Source organism: Pseudophryne corroboree, chromosome 9 (assembly GCF_028390025.1).
Source record: "Pseudophryne corroboree isolate aPseCor3 chromosome 9, aPseCor3.hap2, whole genome shotgun sequence".
NCBI lineage: Eukaryota > Metazoa > Chordata > Amphibia > Anura > Myobatrachidae > Pseudophryne > Pseudophryne corroboree.
In genome coordinates this window covers 139,696,835-139,721,811 of record NC_086452.1, presented here as the reverse complement: position 1 = coordinate 139,721,811, position 24,977 = coordinate 139,696,835, and the positions used below count along the sequence as shown (strand labels likewise).

Sequence of the window (24,977 nt, the reverse complement as noted above, 5' to 3'; positions counted from 1 at the left end):
CAGCTGGAGAAATTGAAGGAGGGGCTAAGATAGAGTGATTTCGCTAAGTATGTGGGACTTGTGGATGGAGCCACCGTGCTCGATCCTAGGTTGAAAGCCTACGTTGTATCTCTCTTTTCGGCAGACACAAGTCTGCAGAGGTTCAAAGACCTGCTGGTGAGAAAATTGTCAACTCAAGCGGAACGTGACCCGTCAACAGCTCCTCCTTCATTTTCTCCCGCAACTGGGGCTGCAAGGAAAAGGATAAAATTTCCGAGCCCATCCGCTGGTGGTGATGCAGGGCAGTCAGGAGCAAGGGTTGACATCTTGTCTGGACTGAAGGAGCTGCCGACAATTACTGACATGTCTACTGTCACTGCATATGATGCTGTCACCATCGAAAGAATGGTGGAGGATTATATGGGTGACAGCATCTAAGTAGGCATGTCAGACAGTCCGTATGTATACTGGCAGGAAAAAAGAGGCAATTAGGAGGCCCTTGCACAAACCCTCCAGTGTGTACTCCGAAAGAGAGTTTAGTGCAGGCGGTAACCTTGTCAGCGATCGGCGTAGGAGGTTACTTCCACAAAATCTGGAGAAGATGCTGTTCCAGTGGGGACAAATGAATACTCTGTGAGGAGGAGGATGTACACACTGAAAGGGGTGAGGAATCGGAGGATGAGGATGACATCTTGCCTCTGTAGAGCCAGTTTGTGCAAGGAGAGATTAATTGCTTATTTTTTTGTGGGGGCCCAAACAAACCAATCATTTCAGCCACAGTCGTGTGGCAGACCCTGTTGCTGAAATGATTGGTTTATTAAAGTGTGTATGTCCTGTTTATACAACATAGGGTGGGTGGGAGGGCGCAAGGACCTAGAAACCTAGAATTTGACGGCAGATAATAACCACTTGGCCCATCTAGTCTGCCTTTTTTTAACCCATATTTTTATCTCAAAACTTATTTGATCCTTATTTCTTTGTAAGGATATCCTTATGTCTATCCCATGCATGTTTAAATTGCTCTTCTGTCTTAGCCTCTACCACCTCTAATGGGAGGCTATTCCACTTGTCCGCTACCCTTTCTGTGAAGTAATTTTTCCTCAAATGTACCCTGAAGCTCCCTCCTTCAGTCTCAGTGCATGTCCTCGAGTCCTATTGCTTCTCTTCATTTGGAGAATGTTTCTCTCCTGGACTTTGTTAAAACCCTTGATATATTTGAAAGTTTCTATCATGTCCCCCCTTTCCTTTCTCTGCTCCAAACTATACATATTGAGATTTTTTTGTCTTTCTGGGTACGTTTTGTGATGTAGGCCATGCACCATTTTAGTTGCCTTTCTTTGTACACTCTCTAATGTATTAATATCCTTTTGAAGATATAGCCTCCAGAATTGAACACAGTATTATAGATGAGGCCGTACCAAATAGCTATACAATGGCATTATTACTTCTTTCTGCTGCTGATTCCTCTCCCAATGCAGCCAAGCATCTGACTAGCCTTCCTCATTACTTTGTTACATTGCTTACCTGTCTTTAAGTCACCTGAAATAGTGACTCCTAGATCCCTTACCTCCTCAGTAGATTCCAGTATAGTGCCATTAATACTATATTTAGCCTTTGGATTTTTGAGACCCAAGTGCATGATTTTGCATTTTTTGGCATTAAACTGTAATTGCAACACTCTTGACCATTCCTCTAGTCTACCTAGATCCTCAGTCATTTGTTTTACCCCACCTGGTGTGTCTACCCTGTTGCATACCTTTGTGTCATCTGCAAAAAGGCATACTTTCCCTTTAATAAAGATATTAAAAAGCACTGGTCCAAGTACAGATCCCTGGGGTACTCCACTGGTAACATTTCCCTCCTGTGAATGCACTCCATTTACCACAACCCGCTGTTTTCTATCCTGCAACCAAGATCATATCCATTCAATAATCCTAGTATCCAATCCCGAATTTCCAAGTTTATTTAGCAGTCTGCGATGTGGAACAGTGACACAAGCCTTACTAAAGTCTAGATAAGCTATATCCACGGCTCCACCTTTATCCATTACTTTAGTCACACAGTCGAAAAAGTCAATAAGATTTGTTTGACATGATCTCCCCCCAGTGAATCCATGCTATTTGGTATCCTGTAAATTGCTGGATTTGAGATTATCTACAACTCTTTCTTTTAAGAGTGTTTCCATCAATTTCCCTGCTACTGATGTAAGACTCACTGGTCTGTAGTTGTTTGCCTCTTCCTTGCTTCCACTTTTGTGCAGTGGGACTACGTTCGCTCTTTTCCAGTCTTCTAGAATTACTCATGTAGCTAATGACTGGTTGAATAATTCTGTCAATGGTGCTACCAGCACCTCTTTAAGTTATTTTAGTATCCTTGGATGTATCCCATCTGGCCCCATAGATTTGTCCACTTTCAGCTTTGAGAGTTCTGTTAGGACCTTCTCCTCTGTATATGTACTTGATTTATTTTCCTGAATATCCCTGCAACTTAACTGTGCCACCTTCCCCTCTCTTTCAGTAGTGAATACTGAGCAAAAATAATTATTGAGATGATCTGCTATTACATTTTATCCCTCAACAAGACTCCCAGTCTCTGTCTTTAGTTTTATAATTCCACCTTTTGTTTTTCTCCTTTCGCTTATTGTTATGAGCCACGGCTGTGGCTCATTCCTGTTTTGCATTTTGGTTATGTATTTTATGTTTATAGTTGTCTTGCAGGCCAGGATTTCCCGTTGCTCTGGTTTAAGAAGACTCTTGTTTGCTGCCGGTGGTGAGTCTGTGTAATTGCAGCTTGTTCCCATGTGTTCAGCCTCACCTGTCTGTTAATAATAATAATAATAATAATTTTATTTATATAGCGCTCTTTCTCCAATAGGACTCAAGGCGCTTAACAGATACATAGCATAATATAGTACAGAAAATAATGAAGTACATTTTCATAAAATACAGAAGCATGAAGATACTAAAAGGGACATTATGGAAATGCTTGAGTAAACAGAAAAGTCTTGAGTCTACTTTTGAAGGATTCTATAGTTGGGGCCTCTCGCACTGTGCGGGGAAGTGAGTTCCATAGAGTCGGAGCCGCATGACTAAAAGCTCGACCCCCGGATGAATTACGGTAGATTCTAGGTACTGCTAAAAGTCCTTCATCTACAGATCGCAGTAATCGAGTGGGGCAGTATGGGGTCAGAAGCTGTTTCAGGTACCTTGGGCCTTGGTCATGTAATGCTTTGAAACTCAGTAAGCCAATCTTGAAGATGATTCGCCATCGTACAGGCAGCCAGTGAAGGGAGTAGAGGATGGGTGTTATGTGGCTAGAACGGGGCTGGTTGGTTAATAGCCTGTCAGCTGTGTTTTGCACCAGCTGTAAGCGCTGCAATTCTTTTGCTGGTAGACCAAGGTAGAGGGCATTACAGTAGTCTAAACGAGATGATACAAATGCATGTATGACTTTTGGCATATCATCTGAGGGAATTAGGTGCTTGATTCTGGCTATGTTTCTCAGGTGAAAGAATGAGGATTTGATTGTGGCTGATATCTGATGTTTAAGTGTCAAGCCACCATCCAGGACAACGCCAAAATTCCGCACACGATCACTGGTCTGTAATTCTGAATCCCCGAGTGTAAGTCCAGTTGGTTGGCTATGCTGCAGTCTTGTCCTTTGATGTTGCGGTCGTATCATAAGGACCTCTGTTTTATCCGGGTTCAGTCGCAGCCAACTGGCGCTCATCCACTCCTGTAGTTCAGCTAGACAACCATTTAGGGTTGCTATTGGGTTATCAGTGCCCGGAGCAAAGGACAAGTACAGTTGTGTATCATCTGCATACCAGTGGTAGACCAGGCCATGGCGCCTGATTATTTCGCCCAATGGGAGCATGTATACTGCACCTCTCAGTTGTGCAGCAGGGCAGCTGCACGACATAATTAATTAGGACTCTCTGTTATATTCTGGCTCAGTGCAATACACAGACGCTGGTGATAGTTCTTGAGTTCTGAGCTAGTCCCTGCCAGTTCCTGAGCTCCTGTCTAGCAGTGTCTGTCTAGCTGCTTCCAGTGTCGGTTCCAGTGTCTGATCCCTGTCCTGCCGTGAAGCGTTCCTGTCCAGAAGTCCTGTGGCTTTGTCTGTGCCTGGTCGAGTATCTGGCTTCTTGGTGTCCACCGGTCTGTCATTTGGGATTCTGCCTGTCCTCCGGTTCTGAGAGTCTGTGTCGGCTACATTGGGGGTTCCTGTCCATTTGCCAGTATTTGTACCGGTTCCGTGAGTAGCGGCTTTGCAGCATCCGTCGGCCTAGGCCGCAGTACTCTTTGGTTATATTTGTTACTGGTGTTTTGCAGAGGGTTCTGCTTATGCTGTCACCGCCGGTACACAACAGTATTATGTCGGCGTGTGGACAGCATTTCCTTTGTTGTTCTTTTCCTTTGGCGGCGTGCCGCACATATATTTAGTTTTAGGGTTGTTAGTAGCCCCTAGCCTTCTGTTTGCTTTAGTTAGAGGTCCCCTTGTTATTATCCTGTCTCGGTTCACGCCTTGTCTCACTCTAAGACCTGGGGGCATCGGAGTTGGGCAGACCTAATCCGCCCTTCAAACGCGGCTGCCGTGGGCCCAAGAAACCATAGTCACTCAGGCGTGAACTGACCACACGGGTGAAACAATGGAGGTAGGGTGCTAGGGGCTATTTCCACACCACACCTTATTTCAGCGTCACATTCTGGTGCTCTGGACTCACTACGCAACATCTTCCTTGTTCTGAGCACCAGGAACCTAACACTTATATACCTAAAAAAAAGTTTTGCCTCCTTTACCCACTGACTGGGCCATTTTCTCCTCAGCTTGTGCCTTTGCACATCTGATTACCTTCTCGATATATCTCTTTGTCTTCATTATTTTGTGTCTGCTTATATTTCCTAAAAGCCATCTTTTTTTTCTTTCACAATATTTGCTACAGTACTTCTTTCGCAAACCACACTGGCTTCCTTTTCCTTGTGTTTTTCCTAACACTTTTGATACAAGGGTCTGTTGCCTTTAATATTGCATTTTTTAATGTTTCCCACCTCTCCTGCACTGCTTCCAAGTTCCTCCACTCTGCCAAAGAATTGCTTACACATTTTCCCATCCCTACAAAATCAGCCTTCCTAAAATCCAACACCTTTGTTTTTGAATGGGATGAGTCAGTCTCTGTCTTTATGCTGAACCATACTGCTTGATGATCACTGGATCCCAGGTTTTCACCCACTTTTATGTCCGATATTCTGTTTCCATTTGTAAGTATTACGTCTTAAGGACAATTCCATCTTGCATCTCTTTTATTTTCTTTGCATTATGTGCTCTTTGGGGCCTAGTTTTTAAAACTGCTATCCTCTCTGCCACTGCAGTGCCAATCCTTGATGGCTTAGGTGTTTGTGCCGCCCACTTGTGTCGCTTAGCTTAGTCATCCAGCGACCTTGATGTACCTCTTTTTTTTTCTTAGCACTATGTGCTCTTTGGGGCTAGTTTTTAAACCTGCCATCCTGTCTGCCACTGCAGTGCCACTCCTAGATGGGCCAGGTGTTTGTGCCACCCACTTGTGTCGCTTAGCTTAGTCATCCAGCGACCTCGGTGAACCTCTTTTTTTATTTCTTTGCATTATGTGCTGTTTGGGGCCTAGTTTTTAAAACTGCCATCCTGTCTGCCACTGCAGTGCCACTCCTAGATGGGCCAGGTGTTTGTACCGCCCACTTGTGTCGCTTAGCTTAGTCATCCAGCGACCTCGGTGCAACCTTTTGGCCTAAAAACAATATTGTGAGGTGTTCAGAATTGACTGGAAATGAGTGGAAATGAATACTACTGAGGTTAATTATACCATAGAATCAAAATGACCCTCAAATTCTGTGATTTTAGCTGTTTGTATGTTTTTTAAAAATCATTCAGATCAAAATCCAAAACCCGAAAGGGTGGTTTTGGCAAAACCAATCCAGAACCAAAACACGAGCAGGGATCCAGATCCAAAACCAAAACACAAAACCCGAAAAGCATCTGCCGCATATCTCTACTTAATATATATTGTTTCTAAAAAATAAAAAAAGAGTGAAGAAGTAAGCCAGTGGAGACCTTGCCAATGGCAACCAAGCAGCTTTGAACTAACATTTATCATGTACATTCTATAAACTTATACGTAACAGCTGAGTGGTTGCCATGTGCAACTTCTGCACTGACTCACTTCTCTAGTCTCCTCACTGCTTCATAGGTCTCCTCCATTGTTTCCTTTACAAGTTTTGATAAATATGCCCCAAAGTTCTTTACAGATGATTTCATAAAACTCCAGTAACTGTTTTCTACTTCAACTAACATTGAAAGGTCAAATTGTAGTAAACATCGATGCCACGTGATTCACTACAGGTAATTGTTAGATGTATTGATAGCTGATAAAACAAGTATGGTGTGAGCTTTGGCATGAACTGTAACAGATCTTATTTGTAGTCTTGACCTTTTGAAAAGGCTACGCTTTGTAATGACTTAATCATCTGAATTATTTTTCACCCAAATAAAGATGCATTTCATTGCGAGTTAGTTAAACAATTTTAGATGACCATTATTTTCATAGCAGTATATAAATGCAGTAGCAAGAGCCTGAAGATAGAAGCAGTTGTGAAACAGATCTAATCATCAGGGCCGTAACTACGTGTGTGCCAAGTGGGCTTGGCACACAGCGCAGTTGCCCTGAGGGCGCACGGCCAGCGGCATGTAATGAGTCAAATTGACTCATTACATGCCGCCTCTGAAGTCTGCGCCGTGCACCGCCGCCGCGCTGTGATGAAGAGAGCAGCGCTGGGCAGGTGAGAAGGAGGAGGAGGGAGGGGGACTGGAGCCGCAGCAGCGCTATGTCATTGGTAGTAAGCGCCGCTGCAGCATCCCCCTCTCCTTCCGTATAGGCTGCCCGGCGCTGCTGTGGATGCGGTTCCTCCATCCCAGCATCCACAGCAGCGCCAGGCAGCCTATACGGAAGGAGAGGGGGATGCTGCAGCGGCGCTTACTACCAATGACATAGCGCTGCTGCGGCTCCAGTCCCCCTCCCTCCTCCTCCTTGTCCGATGCCTGCACAGAGGGAGATGCCAGCACGAGGAGCCTGTTAGCGGGGAGAAGGTAAGTCTCTCTCTCTCTCTCTCATAATGTGTAAAAAGGGGCCTGGCTGCCGCAATGTGTAAAAAGGGGAACTGGCTGCCGCAATGTGTAAAAAGGGGGACTGGCTGCCGCAATGTGTAAAAAGGGGGACTGGCTGCCGCAATGTGTAAAAAGGGGGCCTGGCTGCCGCAATGTGTAAAAAGGGGCCTGGGTGCCGCAATGTGTAAAAAGGGGGACTGGCTGCCGCAATGTGTAAAAAGGGGGACTGGCTGCCGCAATGTGTAAAAAGGGGGACTGGCTGCCGCAATGTGTAAAAAGGGGTCCTGGCTGCCGCAATGTGTAAAAAGGGGGCCTGGCTGCCGCAATGTGTAAAAAGGGGGACTGGCTGCCGCAATGTGTAAAAAGGGGTCCTGGCTGCCGCAATGTGTAAAAAGGGGGACTGGCTGCCGCAATGTGTAAAAAGGGGGACTGGCTGCTGCAATGTGTAAAAAGGGGGACTGGCTGCCGCAATGTGTAAAAAGGGGGCCTGGCTGCCGCAATGTGTAAAAAGTGGGACTGGCAGCCGCAATGTGTAAAAAGGGGGACTGGCTGCCGCAATGTGTAAAAAGGGGGACTGGCTGCCGCAATGTGTAAAAAGGGGTCCTGGCTGCCACAATGTGTAAAAAGGGGGACGCTGTCTGCTGTAATGTTTAAAAGGGGCTCAACCTGGTGTAGTGGCGCTACTGTGCAGCGTAATTTGAATAATGGAGACTACTGTGCACCGTAGTATGAATTGCTATTATTTTGTGGCCACGCCCCTTCCCCATGAAGCCACGCCCCTATATATTTTTCTATCTTGCATGGGGGGGGGGGGGGGGGGCGCCAATGTCGTTTCTTGCACACAGCGCTAAAATGCCTAGTTACGGCACTGCTAATCATTATGGACTGGGTTTATTAATTATTCCCCACATTGAAGAGCACAAACAAGCTAACAACCGTTTCCCTCAGACAGACAGACTGAAAACAACACAACGATCACTTACAGCTAATAAGAATAAATAGTAGTGAAAAAATATAAAAATATTCCCAAGGAATAAACACCCGGAAAACAGAAGATACTCGTACAAAGTGCTGACAGCAATGGAAAGACAATTCACAAGCAGACAGATATTTGAGGTATACGCACAGAGAGGAGTCTGATTTCTTCAATATGAATTGTCTATATGGGCCTAGAAATGACACACTAGGGATCCCTGGTGGGATGTGGTCAAAGTATCAGCTCCCAGCAGGATGCAGACAAAATATCGGCACTATCGAAATCCTGACAGTCAGAAGACCAACAGCGGGATCCTTATGGTCAGAATTATGATGAATCCCGGAGGTAAGTACATGGGTTAGGGTTAATTACTAGGGGGAGGGTTAGGGCGTGGGGGTGGAGAAGGTTAAGGTTAGGTTGCAGGGGGTGGGGGTTTAGGATTAGGCTGTGGGGGGGGGTAGGATTATGCTGTGGGGGGGTAGGGTTAGGCTGCAGGAGGAGGGGGTAGGATTAGGCTGTGGGAGTTGGGTAGGGTTAGGCTGCGGGAGGGGGGGTAGGATTAGGCTGTGGGAGGGGGGGTAGGGTTAGGCTGCGGGAGGGGGGGTAGGATTAGGCTGCGGGAGGGGGGGTAGGGTTAGGCTGCGGGAGGTGGGTAGGATTAGGCTGTGGGAGGGGGGTAGGGTTAGGCTGCGGGAGGGGGGTAGGGTTAGGCTGCGGGAGGGGGGTAGGATTAGGCTGTGGGAGGGGGGTAGGGTTAGGCTGCGGGAGGGGGGTAGGATTAGGCTGCGGGAGGGGGGGTAGGGTTAGGCTGTGGGAGGGGGGGTAGGGTTAGGCTGCGGGAGGGGGGGGGTAGGATTAGGCTGTGGGAGGGGTGAGTTAGGGGTAAAATGCTTATCACCACCTGTCGGGATTCTGGCTGCAGGGATTACGTTGTCAGTCTTCTGACTGTCATTATACCGACTGTCAGGATTTCGTACACAACCCTCTCCAGTCGATGTTGAACTAAAACCTCCATTATCCTTACCCACGTAGTACTTCAACAACAGCTGTCGTAATGGTGGGTACCCAACCTGGATCCAGGTGGCCTTATTCTCCTGCCACATAAAAAGGCTGCTACCCTAGAAAGGCATACTTACAGCTCTGTCAGTGGATACACACCTAAAAAGCAAGAGGTAACTCCAACAGATATGAACAGTCTTTATACCAGTACTTTTACATACTGGTAAATCCACATTGTCAAACACTGAGGCTGCTTGGCTTACACTATTAGTATTACACCTAGACAAGTCAGTAACTGGCTTATTATGTTTGTGGAAGCTGAATATAAGAGTTAAAGAACAAACAACATAGGCCCTCATTCCGAGTTGTTCGCTCGTTCTTTTTCATCGCATCGCAATGAAAATCCGCTTAGTACGCATGCGCAATGTTCGCACTGCGACTGCGCCAAGTAACTTTGCTATGTAGAAAGTAATTTTACTCACGGCTTTTTCATCGCTCCGGCGATCGTAATGTGATTGACAGGAAATGGGTGTTACTGGGCGGAAACACGGCGTTTCAGGGGCGTGTGGCTGAAAACGCTACCGTTTCCGGAAAAAACGCAGGAGTGGCCGGAGAAACGGTGGGAGTGCCTGGGCGAACGCTGGGTGTGTTTGTGACGTCAAACGGGAACGACAAGCACTGAACTGATCGCACAGGCAGAGTAAGTCTGAAGCTACTCTGAAACTGCTAAGTAGTTAGTAATCGCAATATTGCGAATACATCGGTCGCAATTTTAAGAAGCTAAGATTCACTCCCAGTAGGCGGCGGCTTAGCGTGTGTAACTCTGCTAAATTCGCCTTGCGACCGATCAACTCGGAATGAGGGCCTTAGTGTTCTTAAGTTTAGTATTGAGTACTGAGAGTGGGGACATTAGTTGGGGTTAACACTTTTAGAGACACGTTCACTCAGTCCCCTGAGAAAACAACTAATGATATTTATAATTCTATAACACAAAAGTGATGTCAAATATCTATGCAAAATAATATCTGTATAATCAATGAGTCCAGATGTCACTTTAGTGTTCATTAACCCTGAGAGAATCTTCTAAATTATAATGAATAATGCACCCTTTACTGTAACTTATTACAGATATTAACAGTAATCCTGGATGTTTAAGGATTGTGGCCTTGCACCCTCATGCAGTATAGTCACAGCAATCTGAGACTTGTAATCATACCTGTCCACTTTATGGACTGATCCATGCCGAGATCCTGGAGGGGAGGAGTGACAAGTGCAGGGCAGTGGTGCATTTTACTAATAAATTGTGTAAAATAGGGACCGACCTGCCACTTTACTAAGAAAGTAGGCAGGATGCGGGAGGATGGCCTTCCTACTCGGACGTACAGTGTGAGATTCAGAGTTGATCACAGCCATGCAAAATTTTGCAAGGCTAAGATCATTTACTCTGACATGCGGGGGGACACCCAGCATGGGGCTAGTCCGCACCGCATGTCAGGCCCCCCCTCCCCCCCGCACAAGTACAAAAGCATCGCACAGCGGCGATGCTTTCGTACTTAACAAGTAGCCCTCTACCTGCACAGCTCCTGCACGCTGGCAGGGAGCTACTTGTCGCATCACGGGTCGCAGCGGCTGCGTGTGATGTCACGGTCCGGGCATGCCTGCGTTGCCCAGACCGTGCCCCCCAAATGGAGGCCAAACGCCTTTTCTCGTAGTCCATAAGGGATATTAGGGACAGATTATTTTGATGGGGTATAGACGGCTCCAAAGAAGCCAGTACACTTTAAATTTCTTCCACTGGATGTGCTGGCTCCTCCCCTCTATGCCCCATCCCACAGGCAGTTATAGGTAAAACAGTGCCCGAAGGAGAAAGGACTTACTTGAGAGAAGGAACATAACAATAAGGGTGGTGAGATTTACACACCAGCACACTATAATATAACTGGGCCAGCAACGTCTGGCAACAGAAAACAGCAACAGCTGAACAGGAAACACATAAGCGAGAACCTGCAGAAAGTCACCACACAGAGGCGGGCACCCAATATCCCTTATGGACTACGAGAAAAGGATTTACCGGTAGGTATTAAAAACCTATTTTCTCTAGCATCCATAAGGGATATTGGGGACAGATTAGTACGATGGGGACGTCCCACAGCTTCCAGAATGGGCGGAGACTGCTGCAGCACCGCCTGCCCAAACTGGGTATCCTCATTGGCCACGGTATCAAATTTTTAGAATTTCACAAAGGTGTTCTTCCCCGACCAGGTAGCCGCTCGGCATAGTGGCAAGGCCAAGACTCCACAGGCAGGCGTCCAGGTAGAGCCCACAGACCTTGTAGAGTGGTCCTTCAGAGACTTAGGAACAGGAAAGGCTGCTGACACATAGGCCTGTTCGTTGGATAGTAAGCTAATCCAACGTGCAAGAGACTGCTTTGAAGCAGGAGAACCCTTTTTCTGCGCATCATAGAGCACAAACAAAAAATCTGTCTTCCTGACCCGAGCTGTGCGCCTGACATAGATCTTCAAAGCACGCACAACATCCAAATACTCCGGAGGAGCCGAAGCGTCAGAACAGGACGGAATCACAATAAGTTGATCCAGATGAAAAGCGGAGACAACCTTCGGCAGGAACTGCTGTTTAGTCCGGAGCTCCTCTCTGTCCTCGTAAAAGACCAAGTAGGGACTTGTACATGATAAGGCCCCCAATTCTGAGACACGTCTAGCAGAAGCCAGGGCCAATAACATCACCGTCTTCCATGTGAGGTACTTGTCTTCTACCGTCATCAGAGGTTCAAACCAAGAGGACTGTAGAATGCGTTAACACCACATCCAAATCCCAAGGTGCCATTGGCAGCACAAACGGAGGTTGTATGTGAAGCACCCCTTGCAAGAAGGTCTGAACTTCAGGCTGGTTAGCCAACTTCTTCTGAAAGAAGATGGAAAGAGCTGAGATCTGGACCTTAAGACATAAGTCTTTATCCACTCCAGTCTGTAGGAAACGAAGGAATCTTCCTAAGTGGAATTCTGCAGATGGATATGTGCGTTCCTCGCACCAAGAAACATATCTCCGCCAGATATGATGATAGTGTTTTGACGTCACAGGTTTTCTGGCTTGCACTATAGTGGCAATTACTTTTTGGGAAAGCCCTTTGTGAGCTAGGATGTTCCGCTCAACTTCCATGCCGTCAAACAAAGCCGCCGTAAGTCCGGGTAGACGAACGGTCCTTGATAAAGAAGATCCTTTCTTAGCGGCAGAAGCCATGTCCAGAAGAGCCGCGTACCATGCTCTCCGGGGCCAATCCGGTGCAATCAAGATTGCTTGTACTCCGTGATGTCTGATCTGCTTGAGCACCCTTGGGATCAACGGAATCGGAGTAAATAGGTAGACCAGCCGGTAAGGCCAAGGCGACATCAGCGCATCCACTGCACTCGTCTGAGGGTCTCTAGTTCGCGAGCAGTAGCAGCGAAGCTTCTTGTTGAGGTAAGACGCCATCATGTCAATCTGCGGGCATCCCCACATTTCGACGAACTGTTGAAACACCTGAGGGCGTAATAACCACTCCCCCAGTTGTCCACTCCCGGAATGAAAATTGCGGACAGTGCTCTTGCATTTCTTTCCGCCCAGAGAAGTATTTTTGACACTTCTCGCATGCAGGCCTTGCTTTTTGTCCCTCCTTGTCGATTGATGTACTCCACTACCGTGGCGTCGTCCGACTGAACCTGGATCGCCTGATCCCTGAGTAGAGGGAGGCCTGAATCAGAGCATTGTATACAGGCCGAAGTTCCAGAATGTCGATTGGAAGTAGGGCCTCTTGGGCAGACCACCTGCCCTGTTACTGTGGCCCCTGGGTGACAGCTCCCCATCCTCTCAGGCTCGCATCCATCGTGAGGAGGTTCCAATCCTGAATCCCGAAGCGTTGACATTCCAGCAGGTTGGAAGACTGTAGCCACCACAGGAGTGAAATCCTGGCCTGGGGTGACAGCTGAATCATCCGTTGCATCTGACGATGTGAACCGGACCACTTGTTTAGGATGTCCAATTGGAAGGGTCTGGCATGGAACCTTCCGAACTGTATCGCCTCGTACGAGGCAACCAATTTTATACAAAGATGAATGGAAAGTCGAGCAGGTCAGAGAACCCTGCGAACCATCTCTTGAAGTGTTCCCACCTTGTCCTCTAGGAGGAACACTCTCTGAGCTACAGTATCCAGTATCATACCTAGAAACAGGAGCCATTGAGACGGTTCCAGTTGTGACTTCTGTAGATTGAGGATCCACCCGTGGTGAGACAGAAGTTGTATAGTGCTATCTATATGGAGCAGTAGAAGCTCCCTGGAACTTGCTTTTATCAGGAGATCGTCCAGGTAAGGGACAATGTTGACCCCCTGGACTCTGAACTGCAACATCATTTCCGCCATCACCTTCGTGAACACCCTCGGAGCTGTAGACAGGCCGAAGGGCCACGCCTGAAACTGGTAGTGATCGTTCAGGAGGGCGAACCGCAGATAGGCCTGATGAGGCCAAATGGGAATATGAAGGTAGGCGTCCTTGATATCCAGGGAAACCAAGAATTCCTGTTGTTCCAGGCCTGCGATCACTGCTCTCAAAGATTGCATCTTGAATTTGAAAACCTTCAGGTAAGGATTCAAGGACTTCAGATTCAAAATGGGTCTCACAGACCCGTCTGGTTTTGGCACTACGAACAGACTGGAGTACTAACCTTGTCTTTGCTGTAGCAGGGGTACTGGAACAATGGCCTGGACTGGACCAACTTGTCAATGGCCAGTAGTAGCGTAGCACACATATTTTCCAAAGTTGGCAAGCTTGAATTGAAAAATCGTTGGGGAGGAGTACTGTCGAACTCCAGCTTGTAACCCTGAGAGATAAGGTCCCTTACCCAGGCATCTTGGCAGGAACCGTCCCAGATGTGGCTGTAGTGACGTAACCGAGCTCCCACCACGAGATTCCCCTCGGGGTGGGTAGGCACCGTCATGCTGAAGTCTTTGTGGAAGCTGAACTGGTGCTCTGTTCCTGAGAGCCGGCAATGGCTGGTTTCTTAGGCTTACCTCTGGAGCCTCTAGCTGCGTTGGAGGCACCCTGGCCCTAGATCGAAATCTGGAGGGCCGAAAGTACTGAGTAGACGGTCCAGGGTAGGTACGCATAGCAGGCGGAGCCCCTGAAGGGAGAAACGTGGATTTCTCTGGAGATCCATGCGTCCAATTCACCTCCGAAGAGCCATTCACCTGTGAAGGGAAAAGATTCCACATTACGTTTGGAGTCAGCGTCTGCAATCCACTGACGCAACCACATGGCTCTGCGTGCAGACACAGCCATAGAAGTGGTCCTAGCATTAGTATTGCCAATCTCTTTAAGGGAGTCACAGAGGACTCTTGCCATGTCCTGAATGTGTTTTAGGAAAGTTGCAGTAGTAACCAAGGTCATATCACCCGAAAGACCCTCTTGAATTTGAGTAGCCCACGTATGAATGGCATGTGTCATCCAGCAACCAGCAATGACCGGTGTTTGAGCTACACCTGCAGCAGTGTAGATAGATTTCAGAGTGGTCTTAATTTTCCTATTCTCAGGGTCCTTTACCGTAAAAGAGCCCTGGAGCTGGGAGCACCGCCTTTTTTAGAAAGGCGAGAGACTGAGACGTCTACTGCTGGAGATTCTTACCAGAATTTCCTGTCTTCAGGTGCAAAGGGGAAGGTATGAAAAAATCTTTTGGACACCTGACATTTTTTATCTGGATTTTTCCAGGCTAATTTAAATAAATCATCCAATTCCTTGGAATCAGGAAAAGTGACTGTCAGTTTGTCTTGTGGGTGGAAAAATGACTGCTGATTAGCAGCGTCCTCCAGGGGGAGCTTTAACACATCCTCTATAGCCAATATGAGGGGTTCAATACCCTGTGTAGGGGTGGAATCCCCACTAATGGGATCCACATCATCCCCATCAACCTGTACATCATCATCAGAATCTGATAGAATTGCCGGTAAAGCAAGTTTCTGTGCACCTGTAGTAGACAGTGGGGGATGGGAAACGTCAGCCTTGGCAGTAAGGCTAGCCACTGCTTGTTGCAGTTCTTGTGTTTTATTGGCATTGGCAGTGAGCTGAGATGACATATCAGACATCATAGTTTTGATAGCCCCCAGCCAGGAAGGCTCTGGATTCTCCCCCACATTGTTATCAGCATCTTGTGATGACTGACTACACTGCTCACATGATATGGAGCCATACGAAATAGGGGAGAATCTGACATTACATACACTGCATAACTTCTGTTTCACCATTATGAAATACAGATACAATACACATACAACACAGACTGAATACAATACAAGCCTGCCCTATTGCATGTGAGAGGAGACACAGAAGAGAGGACACCAGCGCACCCTACGCTGTACAGTCCCAGTGAGACTGTCAGCGTTTTATGTATATTATATAACAGTGATACTGTCTGTACAGAGAATTCCCCAGGGGAATGTAAACTGTGCACTAATAGCGGCTCTCCCCCTCTACACCCTGTACCAGTGATCCAGCGTGTGAACGTTTAGAGGAGCTGTATGAGGCTGCTGTTGCTGCTTATGCAGAGGAAGGCATCAAAATGCCGCTGAGCCCGCTCTGATGTAGCTCCACCCCCCACAATGGCGCCGGAGCTACTAATAAAGTTTATACTGGCTATGTCTCCAACACCCTTTGTAGCTTCACATAAATGTTTGGTACAAAACCTCCAGCCAGTCTCACGCAGGGGCACCCGCTGGTCCCCCCCAGGAGGGACCCGTACGCCTCACCCGCGCCTCTGATGCACAATGAACCGGGGGACTCCCTAGCGGGGCCCCCGGTTTGTACTCACCATCGATGATCACCTTCAGGCTCTGTTACAGGTGTGCGGCATGCTGCAGCTGTGACAGCTAAGGTGTAGTGCCCCGCTGAACAAACAGCCCCTCAGGATGGTGGTCCTGCAGCGGAGAAGCGGCTCTGCACCTCATGGGGTCGGTGACCGTCCCCCCCTAACTCCCACGGCACAGGTAAGCTGTTGCCCAAACAGTATACCGAAAATAAGCAAAAGTTTAAAAGAAATTGAAGAAAAACTCTGGAGCTTGCAGAGTGTGCATCCTCTCCTGAGGGCACTTTTTTCTAAACTGCCTCTAGGAGGGGGCTAGAGAAATTGTGTGCAAAAGATGGGCATGCAGTCAAGTTGGTGGGCAGTAAGATAAAAATGCAGCCACAAATGAAGTTATATGGAGCTGGTATGGTGATATCCAGAAGGAAAGGGTTCTCAGATGGGGTATCCAGTCTCTAGGTTGACAGTGTCTAGGTCGACCACTATTGGTCGACAGTAAGTAGGTCAACATGGTTTCTAGGTCAACAGGGACTCTAGGTCGACATGTTCTAGGTTGACATGACAAAAGGTCGACATGAGTTAAAAAAAAAATAATCTTCATTTTTTTAACTGTTTCATACTTTACGATCCACGTCGACTGCAATTGGGAATGGTAACCTGTGCCGAGCACAGCGGTAGCAGAGCGAGGGGACACTGTGCACTAATTGGGGTTCCCGGTAAACTTAATGAAGAAAACGACACCCAAAAAAGTGAAAAAACTCATGTCGACTTTTTGTCATGTTGACCTATTACATGTCGACCTAGAGTCCCAGTCGACCTAGAACCCATGTCGACCTACTTACTGTCAACCAATAGTGGTCGACCTCGACACTGTTGACCTAACCCTTGTTGACCCTCCATACTACACCCCTCAGATGGATAGTTAAATAACAATTTGTCTTATAGTTTTTAAGCACGCATTCCAATCTGTTTGTCTTGATAAAGGCCAGTACTCACGGCCCGATGCTGGAGATGTGTGCTGAGCTAACAGCTCAGCACACATCTCTCCCGGCGCTCAGCACAGCGTGATCTGTGCTGAGCGTGCGGGGGGAGACGGGGGGGCCGCTCACTTCACCCAGCGGGTGCATGCAGGCCAATCTAGCAGCAGCGATAGCGATGCGCGGGGCTGCGCATCGCTATCGCTGTTAGGGCTACACACGGAGCAATCTTGCTGAAAATCTAAGCAATCTAGTCAGATTGCTTAGATTATCGCTCCGTGTGTACCCCCCTTAAGTGTTACTGACTTCCTGAAAAGGATCCCAGTAAAAATAATTGTTTCGAAGTCAACTGTCTATAAAACATCTTATCAAAGCTTTGCTTGTGCAATCTATACATTCCTACAGGACTCTGACCTTTGAATGTAAACAGCAATGCCTCCATGTTCGGTTATCTATAACTAAGGGAACGCTGAGAATGTATTCCTGCAGCTGCAGTGATCGATTCCAGGTAATGACACCACTCTATCATTCAGCAGAAAGAGACCCATAACCCATTTTGTTAAAACTATAATTTGACAGCAACTAGTCAGTGGAAAATTAGCAGCCAAGCAGCAGTGTATGTTCCCCTGGTATATATCGCATCCACAAACAGGGGGCCTAATTCAGACCTAATCGCTGTTGTGCGAAATCGCACAGCAGCCGATTATGGAATGACTGCGCATGCGTATGCACCGCAATGCGCACACACGTTGCCAAACAGGGTCATGAGGGTGCAAAAATTTTGATCGCTAGGCGTTCGCAAGGTGATTGACAGGAAGGAGACGTTTGGGGGTGGTAAGTGGCCATTTTCTGGGAGTGTCCGGGGCTGCAAATGATCAAGGGCCTATTGTGAGAAATTGAAGAGGTGTGGCTAATGTGTGGGTGTGTCCAGTGGCATATGGGCGTGTACCCTCCCTACATCATGTCTCCCAAAATACGTAAAAGTAGAAAAACAGCATCCCTTTGTGAGGAAATTCGTAACATACTTTTAATTCTTATGATTTATGGCAGCCGTGTGACCAGCTGGGCAGTTAATCATCATCATGCTGTCATGGTGATGGGCCTATATTTATCTGGGGCCTAGAGCTCTAGCTCCATCTTCCCCATTGTTAATCTGGCCCTGCCTACCGTTAGAGAAGAGCTAACTCTTGCCAGTGTCAGCAGTCTCAGCATAGAGAGTGGAGTCTGACAGAAATTATAACTGGTGATGACTGTCCAGTTGAGTTGCCCCATTAAAGCAGCACCTGCAGAAGTCAGCATTCTAACTTTAGTTTGTGTTATCTAGAGCCTGTATAGACTGGTCATAAGGCCACTGCGGAATTGTGGGGGTAATTGTTCAAATAAACATTTTGGGTTTTCTTTGATGCCCTTCTCAGCTACTTCCAGTCTTATTACCAAACTATTCCACTATACAGAGCTATGAGTTTAACACTCTGTTTATGAGCATTTCAAACACCCTATGCAACATGTCATAGCACAATGTTGTCTTGAAGATGGCCAGGAACCAGTGTTGCATAAGTTACATGAATCCATACATTACTATTTCTATTGCTAATCAGATTCATCAACAACCAACATAAGTCAACACGATACAACACAAAGCTAAAATACATCCTATAGTAACTCAATATATCATCCCCTGCACGCAAACACATGGCTCGGTAGATATACAGGAACATCATGGCGCTATTGTAAGGACCTGGACAACTAGGGGAAAAGCCCACAGTACAGCTGAAGAAAACACGATTATGAGTTGGGCCTAGTGAATTCAGCACCACAATTTTTTGCACTTTGCAGCATTTCTGTACAACATAAAATACAACAGGTACATATTTTTAAATAATATATATTAAATTTTACAATAAAATCGCCATCAGCAATTCACGCTTGTACAGAGAAGGGCTTCAGCACATGCACGCCTGGCACTATTTACTACAATTACTATCTCTACTTATACATGCACACATATAGGTTTAGTGGCAAAGTACTCCAAGGGGTACATTTACTAAAGTTTCTATAAAGAAAGTGAAGGTGATGCCCACAACAACCAATCGGATTCTAGCTATCATGCATTTAGTAGAATCTAGCTAGAATCTGATTGGTTGCAATAGGCAACACCTTTGCTAATAATTTTTTAGTAAACCTACCCCTAAGTATTTTAAATGCAATACACATGCAATTAAATGTCCTCTAGAATACCACTACATTGCTATCATGCAGACAGTTATTAGTACATTTCATAGGAGGCAGAAAGAAAGAAATCCAGCATTCCATGCAAACATTCTCCATTAGTTAACTACCAGGATGGACCAAAATGCATTACTACGCAAGGCATTCCAGGCCTGGTCTGACAGTAAGGGATAACTCAAGCCAAATTAATAAAGAACGACCAAGAATGAGCTTTTGGGCACATTTGGTTTTTTTTAATTATAATAAGAATTTACTTACCGATAATTCTATTTCTCGGAGTCCGTAGTGGATGCTGGGGTTCCTGAAAGGACCATGGGGAATAGCGGCTCCGCAGGAGACAGGGCACAAAAAGTAAAGCTTTAGGATCAGGTGGTGTGCACTGGCTCCTCCCCCTATGACCCTCCTCCAAGCCTCAGTTAGGATACTGTGCCCGGACGAGCGTACACAATAAGGAAGGATTTTGAATCCCGGGTAAGACTCATACCAGCCACACCAATCACACTGTACAACCTGTGATCTGAACCCAGTTAACAGTATGATAACAGCGGAGCCTCTGAAAGATGGCTCACAACAATAATAACCCGATTTTTTGTAACTATGTACAAGTAATGCAGATAATCCGCACTTGGGATGGGCGCCCAGCATCCACTACGGACTCCGAGAAATAGAATTATCGGTAAGTAAATTCTTATTTTCTCTATCGTCCTAGTGGATGCTGGGGTTCCTGAAAGGACCATGGGGATTATACCAAAGCTCCCAAACGGGCGGGAGAGTGCGGATGACTCTGCAGCACCGAATGAGAGAACTCCAGGTCCTCCTCAGCCAGGGTATCAAATTTGTAGAATTTTGCAAACGTGTTTGCCCCTGACCAAGTAGCAGCTCGGCAAAGTTGTAATGCCGAGACCCCTCGGGCAGCCGCCCAAGATGAGCCCACCTTCCTTGTGGAATGGGCATTTACATATTTTGGCTGTGGCAGGCCTGCCACAGAATGTGCAAGCTGAATTGTATTACACATCCAACTAGCAATAGTCTGCTTAGAAGCAAGAGCACCCAGTTTGTTGGGTGCATACAGGATAACAGCAAGTCAGTTTTCCTGACTCCAGCCGTCCTGGAACCTATACTTTCAGGGCCCTGACAACATCCAGCAACTTGGAGTCCTCCAAGTCCCTAGTAGGCGCAAGGCACCACAATAAGCTGGTTCAGGTGAAACACTGACACCAACTTAGGGAGAGAACTGGGGACGAGTCCGCAGCTCTGCCCTGTCCGAATGGACAAACAGATATGGGCTTTTTTGAGAAAAAAACCACCAATTTGACACTCGCCTGGCCCAGGCCAGGGCCAAGAGCATGGTCACTTTTCATGTGAGATGCTTCAAATCCACAGATTTGACTGGTTTTAAACCAATGTGATTTGAGGAATCCCAGAACTACGTTGAGATCCCACAGTGCCACTGGAGGCACAAAAGGGGGTTGTATATGCAATACTCCCTTGACAAACTTCTGGACTTCAGGAACTGAAGCCAATTCTTTCTGGAAGAAAATCGACAGGGCCGAAATTTGAACCTTAATGGGCCCCAATTTGAGGCCCATAGACACTCCTGTTTGCAGGAAATGCAGGAATCGACCGAGTTGAAATTTCTTCGTGGGGCCTTCCTGGCCTCACACCACGCAACATATTTTCGCCACATGTGGTGATAATGTTGTGCGGTCACCTCCTTCCTGGCTTTGACCAGGGTAGGAATGACCTCTTCCGGAATGCCTTTTTCCCTTAGGATCCGGCGTTCCACCGCCATGCCGTCAAACGCAGCTGCGGTAAGTCTTGGAACAGATATGGTACTTGCTGAAGCAAGTCCCTTCTTAGCGGCAGAGGCCATAAGTCCTCTGTGAGCATCTCTTGAAGTTCCGGGTACCAAGTCCTTCTTGGCCAATCCGGAGCCATGAGTATAGTTCTTACTCCTCTACGTCTTATAATTCTCAGTACCTTAGGTATGAGAAGCAGAGTAGGGAACACATACACCGACTGGTACACCCACGGTGTTACCAGAACGTCCACAGCTATTGCCTGAGGGTCTCTTGACCTGGCGCAATACCTGTCCCGTTTTTTGTTCAGACGGGACGCCATCATGTCCACCTTGGTATTTCCCAACGGTTCACAATCATGTGGAAAAACTTCCCGATGAAGTTTCCACTCTCCCGGGTGGAGGTCGTGCCTGCTGAGGAAGTCTGCTTCCCAGTTTCCACCCCCGGAATGAAACACTGCTGACAGTGCTATCACATGATTTTCCGCCCAGCGAAAAGTCCTTGCAGTTTTTGCCATTGCCCTCCTGCTTCTTGTGCCGCCCTGTCTGCTAACGTGGGCGACTGCCGTGATGTTTTTCCCACTGGATCAATACCGGCTGACCTTGAAGCAGAGGTCTTGCTAAGCTTAGAGCATTATAAATTTACCCTTAGCTCCAGTATATTTATGTGGAGAAAAGTCTCCAGACTTGATCACACTCCCTGGAAATTTTTTCCTTGTGTGACTGCTCCCCAGCCTCTCGGGCTGGCCTCCGTGGTCACCAGCATCCAATCCTGAATGCCGAATCTGCGGCCCTCTAGAAGATGAGCACTCTGTAACCACCACAGGAGAGACACCCTTGTCCTTGGATATAGGGTTATCCGCTGATGCATCTGAAGATGCGATCCGGACCATTTGTCCAGCAGATCCCACTGAAAAGTTCTTGCGTGAAATCTGCCGAATGGAATTGCTTCGTAGGAAGCCACCATTTTTACCAGGACCCTTGTGCAATGATGCACTGACACTTTTCCTGGTTTTAGGAGGTTCTTGACTAGCTCGGATAACTCCCTGGCTTTCTCTTCCGGGAGAAACACCTTTTTCTGGACTGTGTCCAGAATCATCCCTAGGCACAGCAGACGTGTCGTCAGGATCAGCTGCGATTTTGGAATATTTAGAATCCACCCGTGCTGTTGTAGCAGTATCCGAGATAGTGCTACTCCGACCTCCAACTGTTCCCTGGACTTTGCCCTTATCAGGAGATCGTCCAAGTAAGGAGTAATTTAAGACGCCTTTTCTTCGAAGAAGAATCATCATTTCGGTCATTACCTTGGTAAAGACCCGGGGTGCCGTGGACAATCCAAACGGCAGCGTCTGAAACTGATAGTGACAGTTCTATACCACGAACCTGAGGTACCCTTAGTGAGAAAGGCAAATTTGGGACATGGAGGTAAGCATCCCTGATGTCCCGGGACACTATATAGTCCCCTTCTTCCTGGTTCGTTATCACTGCTCTGAGTGACTCCCTCTTGCTTTGAACCTTTGTAAGTGTTCAAATTTTTTAGATTTAGAATAGGTCTCACCTAGCCTTCTGGCTTCAGTACCACAATATAGTGTGGAATAATACCCCTTTCCTTGTTGTAGGAGGGGTAATTTGATTATCACCTGCTGGGAATACAGCTTGTGAATTTTTTTCCATACTGCCTCCTTGTCGGAGGGAGACCTTGGTAAAGCAGACTTCAGGAGCCTGCGAGGGGGAAACGTTTCGACATTCCAATCTGTACCCCTGGGATACTACTTGTAGGATCCAAGGGTCCTGTACGGTCCCAGCGTCATGCTGAGAGCTTGGCAGAAGCGGTGGAAGGCTTCTGTTCCTGGGAATGGGCTGCCTGCTGCAGTCTTCTTCCCTTTCCTCTATCCCTGGGCAAATATGACTCTTATAGGGACGAAAGGACTGAGGCTGAAAAGACGGTGTCTTTTTCTGCAGAGATGTCCTTTATACGGCAATACACCTTTGTGCCGTTTGGAATCTGCATCACCTGACCACTGTCGTGTCCATAAACATCTTCTGGCAGATATGGACATCGCACTTACTCTTGATGCCAGAGTGCAAATATCCCTCTGTGCATCTCGCATATATAGAAATGCATCCTTTAAATGCTCTATAGTCAATAAAATACTGTCCCTGTCAAGGGTATCAATATTTTTAGTCAGGGAATCCGACCAAGCCACCCCAGCTCTGCACATCCAGGCTGAGGCGATCGCTGGTCGCAGTATAACACCAGTATGTGTGTATATACTTTTATATGATATTTTCCAGCCTCCTGTCAGCTGGTTCCTTGAGGACGGCCCTATCTATAGACGGTACCGCCACTTGTTTTGATAAGCGTGTGAGCGCCTTATCCACCCTAAGGGGTGTTTCCCAACGCGCCCTAACTTCTGGCGGGGAAGGGTATACCGCCAATAATTTTCTATCGGGGGGAACCCACGCATCATCACACACTTCATTTAATTTATCTGATTCAGGAAAAACTACAGGTAGTTTTTTCACATCCCACATAATACCCTCTTTTGTGGTACTTGTAGTATCAGAAATATGTAACCCCTCCTTCATTGCCCTTAACGTGTGGCCCTAATAAGGAATACGTTTGTTTATTCACCGTCGACACTGGATTCAGTGACCGTGTCTGTGTCTGTGTCGACCGACTAAGGTAAACGGGCGTTTTAAAACCCCTGACGGTGTTTTTGAGACGTCTGGACCGGTACTAATTGTTTGTCGGCCGTCTCATGTCGTCAACCGACCTTGCAGCGTGTTGACATTATCACGTAATTCCCTAAATAAGCCATCCATTCCGGTGTCGACTCCCTAGAGAGTGACATCACCATTACAGGCAATTGCTCCGCCTCCTCACCAACATCGTCCTCATACTTGTCGACACACACGTACCGACACACAGCACACACACAGGGAATGCTCTGATAGAGGACAGGACCCACTAGCCCTTTGGAGAGACAGAGGGAGAGTTTGCCAGCACACACCAAAAAACGCTATAATTATATAGGGACAACCTTATATAAGTGTTTTCCCTTATAGCATCTTTTTATATATTTCTAACGCCAAATTAGTGCCCCCCCTCTCTGTTTTAACCCTGTTTCTGTACTGCAGTGCAGGGGAGAGCCTGGGAGCCTTCCCTCCAGCCTTTCTGTGAGGGAAAATGGCGCTGTGTGCTGAGGAGATAGGCCCCGCCCCTTTTTTGGTGGGCTCGTCTCCCGCTCTTCAACGGATTCTGGCAGGGGTTAAATATCTCCATATAGCCCCCGGAGGCTATATGTGAGGTATTTTTTGCCAAAAAAATAGGTTTACATTGCCTCCCAGGGCGCCCCCCTCCCAGCGCCCTGCACCCTCAGTGACTGCCGTGTGAAGTGTGCTGAGAGCAATGGCGCACAGCTGCAGTGCTGTGCGCTACCTTAAGAAGACTGAGGAGTCTTCTGCCGCCGATTCTGGACCTTCTTCTCTTTTCAGCATCTGCAAGGGGGCCGGCGGCGAGGCTCCGGTGACCATCCAGGCTGTACCTGTGATCGTCCCTCTGGAGCTAATGTCCAGTAGCCAAAGAAGCCAATCCATCCTGCACGCAGGTGAGTTCACTTCTTCTCCCCTAAGTCCCTCGTTGCAGTGATCCTGTTGCCAGCAGGACTCACTGTAAAATAAAAAACCTAAGCTAAACTTTTCTAAGCAGCTCTTTAGGAGAGCCACCTAGATTGCACCCTTCTCGGCCGGGCACAAAAATCTAACTGAGGCTTGGAGGAGGGTCATAGGGGGAGGAGCCAGTGCACACCACCTGATCCTAAAGCTTTACTTTTTGTGCCCTGTCTCCTGCGGAGCCGCTATTCCCCATGGTCCTTTCAGGAACCCCAGCATCCACTAGGACGATAGAGAAATTTTATTATAGAAATTATGAGTGAGTGTTATATTCGTATAACGTGTGTCAATATAATGTTCACACTCCGTTCCAGCCTCATGTACTGGCATTCTGTACTACTAACTGACATTTATTTCTGTTTTT

General features: G+C 47.2%; 1 protein-coding gene across 5 annotated transcripts in view; it reads right to left on the bottom strand.

Moving 5' to 3' along the window:
- The window catches only part of TLCD4 (TLC domain containing 4), a 175,728-nt gene that overhangs the window by 27,909 nt on the left and 122,842 nt on the right, over positions 1-24,977 (bottom strand). The gene's annotated exons all lie outside the window — the stretch shown is intronic.